The sequence below is a fragment of the Protopterus annectens genome, chromosome 6.part0 (assembly GCF_019279795.1).
Source record: "Protopterus annectens isolate FY-2018-M chromosome 6.part0, PAN1.0, whole genome shotgun sequence".
Taxonomy (NCBI): domain Eukaryota; kingdom Metazoa; phylum Chordata; order Ceratodontiformes; family Protopteridae; genus Protopterus; species Protopterus annectens.
In genome coordinates, this window is record NC_056737.1 from 1,042,156,052 (window position 1) to 1,042,165,755 (window position 9,704).

Genomic DNA, 9,704 nt, shown 5'->3' on the forward strand with positions numbered 1-9,704 from the left:
AATAACATTAGGAACACTGCCTAATAAGGCACCATAGGGGTGGCAAGACACTTAGCCAGTACCTGGAAACCCAGTGGTGACAGATGTAGGACATCCATGGCAAGTCATTGGGTTCTGTCAATCATGTCATCCCAAACAGAGAGGTACTGGATCCCCTGAGAATGACACATAACATGTAAGCCAATGTTGTAGTCAATCATCTGTTGATAGTACCACAGCATCATTCTGGGTGACAGTGGTACACTGCCCAGGGCAACTGTCACACGTGCTGGGACCACATAATCAGAGAGTCCAACCATGTCTCTTGTCATATAGCCCAGGGAGGTGTGTCCCAAGTCATTCAAACCCACATGGATACAGAGTGATACTTGTAGTTGTTGTGGAGTGCCATGACTGGCTGTGTCATGTGTTGGATGCTGGCATGTGATAGATATTTGTCTGTTACCTGCCCCATATTCAATTTAATGAGTGAGATGTGTGTGCCTCAGTATTGAGTTACCCATGATCACTGTATTGTGCAAGGTGGTTATTCTTAGGAGCTTAGGTTGAGGGGCACACTGTGTAGGTTAAATGCGTCCTTTGGCATGTGCCATGTCATGGTGTCTGAGTGGGTGTCTGCCTTGCTGGTTTGTGCTGTTTGGGTAAATGTCTACTGAGTGCCTTTGGGAAGGTGGGCATGTGGCTTTTCACTGTATGTCATGGCTGTCAAAATGGGTGTCATGGTGAGCTATGTGTTCCACATGGTGTAGTGCAGGTGTTGATCTTATCCTCTTGACCTGCTAGTCCACTCTTTGCTGAGAGTGCATATGTCCACATTGGGTGATATATGGGTAACCCTCACAGGTCTGAGTGTTTGGAGTATAGAGGGGAGGGTTTTCTGTGTACATGAGGCAGTTGCAACATTGCCTCAGAATGGACAAGTGCACCAGGTTAATGGGTGAAAGCATAGATAACTGACCTTCAAACATGCCAGGAGGGCTGGACATAACTAGTAAGTACTGGGGCTACATCTGTGATGAACAAGTACTGCTGACGGCTCCCAGGTGTGCCACACTTCTTGATACAATAACCCGGTGAAGTGCCAAGACATAATGCTAGCTGAAGTGCAATACAGAAAGAACTAGCATGATGTACGGGTGGAACAAAAGGCAGACTATCTGCCACCTGTAATACTTTACCACAGCTGTGTAATTAGCAGCTTTGGCCATGTGAAAGATCTGTAGCACATGTGGTAACTGCTTAAAACTATAGTAGACATACCTAGATAGGCAGGAGTTCTAATCCCAATACTGGCAAGTTTTGTGTGTGTGTGTGTGTGTGTGTGTGTGTGTATATATATATATATATATATATATATATATATATATATATATATATATATATAATGTACTGTCTGGCTCAAACAATTTTTGACCTGTGTACTACCCTTTACACTTCCCTTCACTCCAATTTAGTAAACCTGTTGATGTCATCCACCTTAGAAGTACCTTTTGAAGAGGTTAAAATGTATAAGTTCTGTGGCACATCTGATAACTGCGTAGCACTATGGTAGGAATACCTCAATAGGCAGGAGGTCTAATCCCAATATTGACAAGTGAGTGTGAATCATATACTGTCTGACTCATGCCATTTTTGACCTGTGTACTGCCCTTTACACTTCCCTTCACTCCAATTTAGTAGACCTGTTGATGTCATCCACCTTAGAAGTACCTTTGGAAGAGGTGGCATCTCATAACTGCGTAGAACTATATTAGGAATGCCTAGATAAGCAGGAGTTCTAATCCTAATGCTGGCAACTGTTTGTATATGAGCATCATATCTTGTATGGCTTATACCATTTTAATGTGTATAATGTACACAGCTGGTGACCACCTCCTGCTGCCATTACTTTATATAGTGTGGTTACAGCATCTGCCTCACATGCAGTAGGTTAAACCATTGTACAGTCCTCTGTACAGATGTGTCTGGAATATCCATATGTTTGAAACCTATATGTGGTCGGAATTGGTATGTGTGCCTTAATGCCCATGTTTGTGATATTATAGCCAAATAGGCCACAGTCAGTGTACTGACACATATGGCAGCATGAGGTATCATACCTGACTGAAACATCAAGCTGATACGATGTCTGCCACCCTCATAGGTGGCCAGTCTTGCAGGTGCAATACATGAGTCCAGATGCTTGGTTTTACAAGTGAACTGTTCCTGTTATGGATCACATTAAAGGCTGGAAGAGGTGTGGACTGTCATATTGTGGTCCTAATTAGTATGTAACAGGAGCACCTTGCATCTTAAAATGGGTGTGTACGCAATTTATATCCACTGTATACCAGTAATGTGTCACGCATGACCCTACCTTAGGCCATTTGTCCACCACAATTTGCTGGCCCCTGTACAGATGTTTTGGCACTGACAAGTTGTGAGGTATGCTACAGGAATGTTGAATTCACATCAGATAGGCCCCAGTGGTGACCATTGTGATGCAATACAGTTAACCCCAGCACAAGTGAACATGCACAACAAGCAATATAGCTATTACATAAAGCAATATAGCTATTACATAAAGCAATATAGCTATTACTGATGGTTGTGTGCATGGTAAATTGCATGCACTTCACATGTGGGGTATTGCCAGACAGCAACAGAGCAATGTCATACTCACCAGCTTCAGGCTGCTGTCCAATATGCAGACCAGCGGGTCCTAGGTAGTTGTGAGAAGGAGTTATTGTCAGCAGACTCACATGTGGCCTTGGTACAGGATGGATGCAGCATGTCTGCACATCTACAGTACTAACCACAATAATACACAATGTCCTATCCTCACCATAGATGTGCACCTCTGTGTATTAGAAAACCCCAGCCACAACTGCAGTCGGACCTGGCACATGCATGTAGATACAATACAGATGCATGTATGTCTGCTACATTAGTGTACTAATCCCCACTGGGCCCTTATCTGCATGCTCCTGATCCAGTGTGTGTGTGTGTGTGTGTGTGTGTGTGTGTGTGTGTGTGTGTGTGTGTATGTGCAACCCACATCCACAATGCTTCCATCAGCGTCATGGGTTGTTCATTCCACGTGTGGCCCAAGTGTGGTAAGGAGCTCCTCGGTGGGTGTCAGTGGGGGTCGGATGGCTGGGACCCCACCTGTGGCTAGCCAGTCCCTTGCTACAGCAGCTGCCCATTGATGGGCATGGCATTTGAGGTCAGTGGCCCGATGCTGCACATACACATAAGTTCTGCTATGCAGGCCAGCATCATTTACCCTGTGGACCCCACTGTTCCACAGGGCAGTCCTCTCCCACACATCTTCTGCTCTCCGTCCAAATAGCAGGGCATAATGTCCAATCACATATTGTGTGATGATGTTACTTTCCCCAACACAGAATGCTGATAGGTGAGCACTCTGCATGTTACCTAGAAGATATAAACAGGAAAAAGGTCACAAGACCTCATACGGTCGTCAAAATGCACATCAACATGGGATATTACTTCCAAATAATCCACACTACACCAAAACCCTCCAAGCTATCATGGCTATAGCAGGTTGCATTTCACACCTGTCCCTGAGTTATCTTATCCCCCCAGTGTTGGACACTTGATGGCATAGTCCTCTGTCCTCCATTCATTTTTTGTGTAGGGGCTGACAGTGGGCATCTTCCATGTGGATGGTGTGTGGATGGTGGCAGGTCTATGTTTGAGTGTGGTGTCTGATGGAGCTCTGAGTTCATGTAGGAAGCAGACAGTGATGTTATTATGCCCCATGGAGATATGCTGTTGTTGCCATCAGTAGGCAATATGTACATGGTCACCATTGCTGAGGGGAAGAGTGTGGTTGATGTGCATATCCCCCTGTACAACTGGGGTGGACAGGGTGCCAATGTCCCCCCCCTAACCTGTGTAATGCAGGTTGCCTATATCCATGGCATGTGTGTATGAAGTGTTCTTTACCCCAGGTACAGGGTGAATTGTGTTGTTTCCTCTGAGACTTGCAACATATGTAGAGACACGGTTGCAATTGTCCTTGGTGGTGTGGATATGTCTGATTCATAGTCATAGTCAGCCTTACAGGAAGTCATCTGTGAACCTATATACCTGCTCAGATATAGATGGACTTGCTTCCAAGTTGTTGCCTGCACCTATGTGTCCCTGTACAGCCAATGTAGCAACCTATTATGTGGTTTGTGTATTGCTGCTGTCCAACAAAGGTGATTGCTCTACCTTGGTGGAGGCTGGATATACAGGTAAGGTACTGCTGTGTCCATATTGCTACAGTGGATATAAAGGGTACACATCCCTGATACACTGCCTGGTATTTGTGCAATTGGAACATGATACCACAATAACTCATTTCATAACAATTTCCACCTGTAGTGTGATCTATAGCCTGTACAATTCAATTGAAAACATAACAATCCAGTCTGTGAAAACATATGAAAATGATACTCAGTACAATAAGCCAGTTAAATGAGTGTGCACACTCTTAAACTGATATGTTGTGTATGCACCTCTTGAGATGGTTATAGCATTCATCCATCTTGGTCTGGATCCTAACATCATGGCATAGCTTCACTTGGCAATAGTTGCTCACCTTCACAGAAACACATTTGATTGTATTTCAGTGGAATTGTACAGGTTAGGGGTCACATAAAGATGAGAAACATTATGAAATGATCTTCTCTGATCTGATTGTCATACAGCACACATACCTGGCATTCTAACAGGGGTGTATACACTTGAGATATCCACTGTATACAGCTGTTGATATAGCTGGTAGTGGTAGGCATGAACAGAGGGTCATAACACAGGTGGACACTTCTCTGATTAATACCTGAATATCATGCCTACTCTAGTACACATATCAGTGTCAGGGCACTGCAACAACCAGTAACTGTACATATTTATGTCTGTTGTATGCACTGACACTAATATTACACACATGCAACATGCACAACCTATGTACCTGAATGCTTGAAACCCATGTGATTAGTTTTGTGCCTTCCAGCTGAACATAAGCATACATACATGTGCTCAGGAGATACCTGGTATATATTTCTGTTGTATGTTAGTATGGCACACTGTATTAACAGTCTTGATGCTCAATCATACATCTCAACCTGTTACAGCAGTACATCTGGACAATGGTACACATAAATGGGTGCCACAGGGGACGTCAGCATTGATGCTGTATTAATATAGCTGCACCATTCATTAGTACATTGATTGCACAGTAGGGTTTGACATCACTGTGATAACCTGGAAGATGTCCAACAGTCATAAGTAAGCTATTATGTTGCAATGTCATTGCTCACAGACCTGCCAGTGGTTTGGCTGACATAACACTGGTATATGTGTATGTGACTACAGATATCAGTCACAAATGTGCTTATTGTCCAGCAAAACACTGTACAGTTGAATGTTATTAATTCAGTATATCACATGCAGTTCAACACACATGTCTGCAACAGTACTTTACTATGCACATGCCCTCTATAGATCTCTCAGCTTTACAAGGTAAACATGTGTCATACTCATTATCACAGGTAACATGGATATGGAAAACATCCCATTAAATGGCCTAGCAGTGGCACAGTCACACCTGCTTGACAGACACCCCTGCGGTTGTCATATATGAGCTGTCCTTTCTGAGGGTGAGTCAGGCTCCTGAACTGTGATCCTGCCTCACAACCTCTCAGAGCATCACATCTGGACAAAACTCTAAAATGATGGGGGGATAAATAGCGACAGACTTTAAAATATTCCTGTTACATAGGAAGTTTGTAGAATGATGCATTTTGCATTATGGTGAATATTCTTAAGGATGTGGAGTCTTAAACTCAAGTGTTTGTCATTACTTGATTACTTCAGTCCTCAGCTATTTGCCAGAAAAGTACAGATCTCAGGAGGAGCAGACAAAAATACATGATCGTAAAATATGGGCATTCTGTGAAGGTCTGTACAGTTGAGAGGTATGTCTGTGATATCTCCCACTGCAGAGAGGGCCAGATGATATGGCCATAGCAGCTGTTCAGCAAGACATTAGTACAGCATGTCTTGTTGGGACATATATTCCTTCAAATCATATTTCCTATTATTACAGACCAGGTGCTGCATTCAATTACTTGTTTACATGTTCCACTTACCTTTTTTCTTTCTTCTCTTTTCCACTTTGTCTCATTTGTTATTTCTCTCTCTGTCCCTGTGCACTACAGGGATAGAGCTGGTTTGAATAGGTGGCAGCATGGCTTTTGTATGTGATGCTCATGACCAGGTGATGGCCTGTGCACCTATTTGGTTCCCCACTTGCTAATTGCATGCAGAGCATCTGTGTAGTTCTTCAAATAGCCAATGTCATGGCAACACACTCCTATAAATGAGTACTCCATGTGGGTATTGGCCCTTTCCCTTACTTGTGAGGAAGACATCCTGTAGTTGTGTGAGCTACTACCTCTTTCAACATGACTTGTGGAGACAAGCCAACTAAATGGTGGAGAAGGTTTAAGACTTAGGGACAGAATGTGAGTATTGCTGTTATATGTTTGGAATACTGCTAGTTTAACAGGGGTTGTCTGCACATGCTACTTCTGCATGGGTTTCAGTCTGACAAAGTTCTGTCTCTGCATAGCTCTCAACTGTAGGGCTATCCACATAATGGCCACAGGTTAGCCTGTTATGTATGGGCTGTTTCTCAGACAGGTGTTGGCCTTGGCAAATCAGTAGCATATTCTGGTGATTGCATTATGTAGATGGTAACATCCATTTGTTTTTCTGACTTTATATCACTCAGAAAAGATATTTTACAACAAACCCTGTAACAACAGCAACTTTCTCAGTGTATAACAGCAATATTTCAAGTATGGCCTTGTATTTGGGCCAGTGTCCACCAATTAGGTCAGGCTTTGTCCAGAGGTCATACAGTAGGAGGTTGATAGGTATACTGGTCTATCATTATTTAGTGCTGTAATTCCTGGAGAATGGGTGGGACACATGTTGAAGTCTGTACATTCAAGAGGAGGGTGTATAGAGAATGCTCTTAGATGTCTTGTAACATATTTTAAGTGGGGGATAGTAACATGTTTTAAAACTAGGCTGTTAGAACATGTCAGGCATATTATTAATAAGAAATATGACAGTTCTATAGCCGTAAATTTGACTAAATCTCATCATGGGGACAGTAGTTGGTCTCAATGTACTGTTTCTGAAAATGTCTGTTCCTCAGTGTGACTAAACATTCATAAAAAAAACAATTGTTATGTACAGACTCAATGTATTAATATTAACTGTGATACTTTACCAGTAGGGGGTTAAATTATGAGTGTAATTGGAGGCTGTGTATTCAATTATGTAATTAGGTGTTAATTGCATCTTGTGATTAGGGCATGTATTCCTGGTAATGGTTACTCCTTGAAGGCTTTGGCCAAGACATCAGAGTGTAATAAACATGTGTGAATTACTGGCTGGTTGTATTTTTCTTTGCTATGTTCAGTCATGGTATTTGTTTTGCAAAGAGGTTGTTGTATGTTGGGCATTGTGTATGGCCTATCCTGATTTTGTAGCAGTGTACTGTTCACTTATTTATTTGGACTGTGAGAGGGGGCAGATGTGAGTGCCATGGCAGCTATTGTATCCAACTGTGCATGCTGCCCCAGTTGTGGGTGGTCTATCAGCAGTATTATGTTTGTATGGGCATTTTGGGATGTGTGTGCGTGTGTGTGTGTGTATCTGTATATGTATGCATGTTTGTACGTATATATATATATATATATATATATCTATGTGTGTATGTATGTACATATATATTTATATATATATATATATATATGTGTGTGTGTGTGTGTGTGTGTGTGTGTGTATGTATATATATATATATATATATATATATATATATATATATATATATATATATATGTGTGTATATATATGTGTGTGTGTGTGTGTGTGTGTGTGTATATAATATATATATATATATATATATATATATAAAAGTATATGTATATATAAGATATATATATATATATATATATATATATATATATGTATATATATATATATATATATATATATATATATATATATGTTGTGTGTGTATATTTGTATACATATATATATATATATATATATATATATATATATATGTGTATAAAATGTACACCTCAGTATTTATTGGTAATATATCTATATATTGTTGTACACATATATGGATCTCCCTACATCTCTCTCTCTCTCTCTCTCTATATATATATATATATATATATATATACATATACATATGTGTGTGTTTCTATTCATATATATATATATATATATTAATATATATATATATATATATATATATATATATATATATATATATATATATATATATATATATATAGATACCAATCCTTCCTAATTGCACAGTTGTAAGCTGCCTGTAAAGAAGGGTATGTTTGGGAAAACACCCTCAAACCATACAGCTGAGGTGTCTTACTGGTAAATTGTATTGGCTATGGTGTGCAGGGTCCTCGGTTCAAGACCTGCAAGGGCTGTTTATTTTGTTGCTAGGCAGAGCAAGGACTGTTGGATACAGAGTGGTTAAGGCAGTTTTGAGCAACTTTGAGTGTGTTTGCACGACGGTAAACTGTGCTAATGAACGGTTACACGAATAGGTTCTTACATTGTGTAGGCTTCGCTTACCAGTGCGCAAATCTGCTTAGCATTTGCATTTAAGCTATGCTGAAACCTGTTAAGCATAGCTCAGCCCTGGTAACCAGTGATCACATTCCAGCCTGATAAATAGCAGGGTAAGGGCATCTTTAATAAATGTATTTAATTCCCTGCACATAACATGCCTTTATGTGCTGTCATTACAGTAGCAAGGGGTGTGAGTATACTGTATGGGACTGACTATCTTGTTCTTGGTGTTTGAGCTGTATGTTTATATGTATCTCCTGTTGATATTGATCTGATATATTGATATTAACTGTAGACTACTATGGTTTTTGGACATGGCATACCTTTCGGTTTCAGACATGTATCTTTCAAAACATTCATCTTAATGCATAACCTGTTGGCTATCTACTTTCTGTCTCTCCACTGTACAGATGTGCAGATGTCAGGTATTGCTACAGCCATACCACTATGTAGGTGCCCACATTGTATTGTGCTGTGGGCGTGTGTGAATATACTGTATGGGACACCTGAGTATACATGGGTCGTACCACAAACTTTTCTCTTTGGATTTGTTTCATACATGGATTGTATCTCAGATTATATGCAGTCACACTTGCATGTTACACCAGCTGCAGTGCATTGGTTGACAAAATTAGTTTAACACATATTGTATCATTACATTAGTACTTTTAGCTGTGCTTTTTCAAGTAAGAGTAGATTGCAGATTGTAGTACTGGAACTATACACCCCTGCATTCAAAGCTGGTCTCTGAGTACTGACTATCTTGTTCTTGGTGTTTGAGCTGTATGTGTATATGTGTCTCCTGTTGGATATTGATCTGATATGTTGATATTAACTGTAGACTACTATGTTTTTTGGACATGGCATACCTTTCAGTTTCAGACGTGTATCTTTCAAAACATTCATCCTAATGCATAACATGTTGGCTATCTACTGTCTGTCTGTTCACTGTACAGATGTGCAGGTGTCAGGTATTGCTACGGCCATATCACTATGTAGGTGCCCACATTGTATTGTGCTGTGGGCCTGCA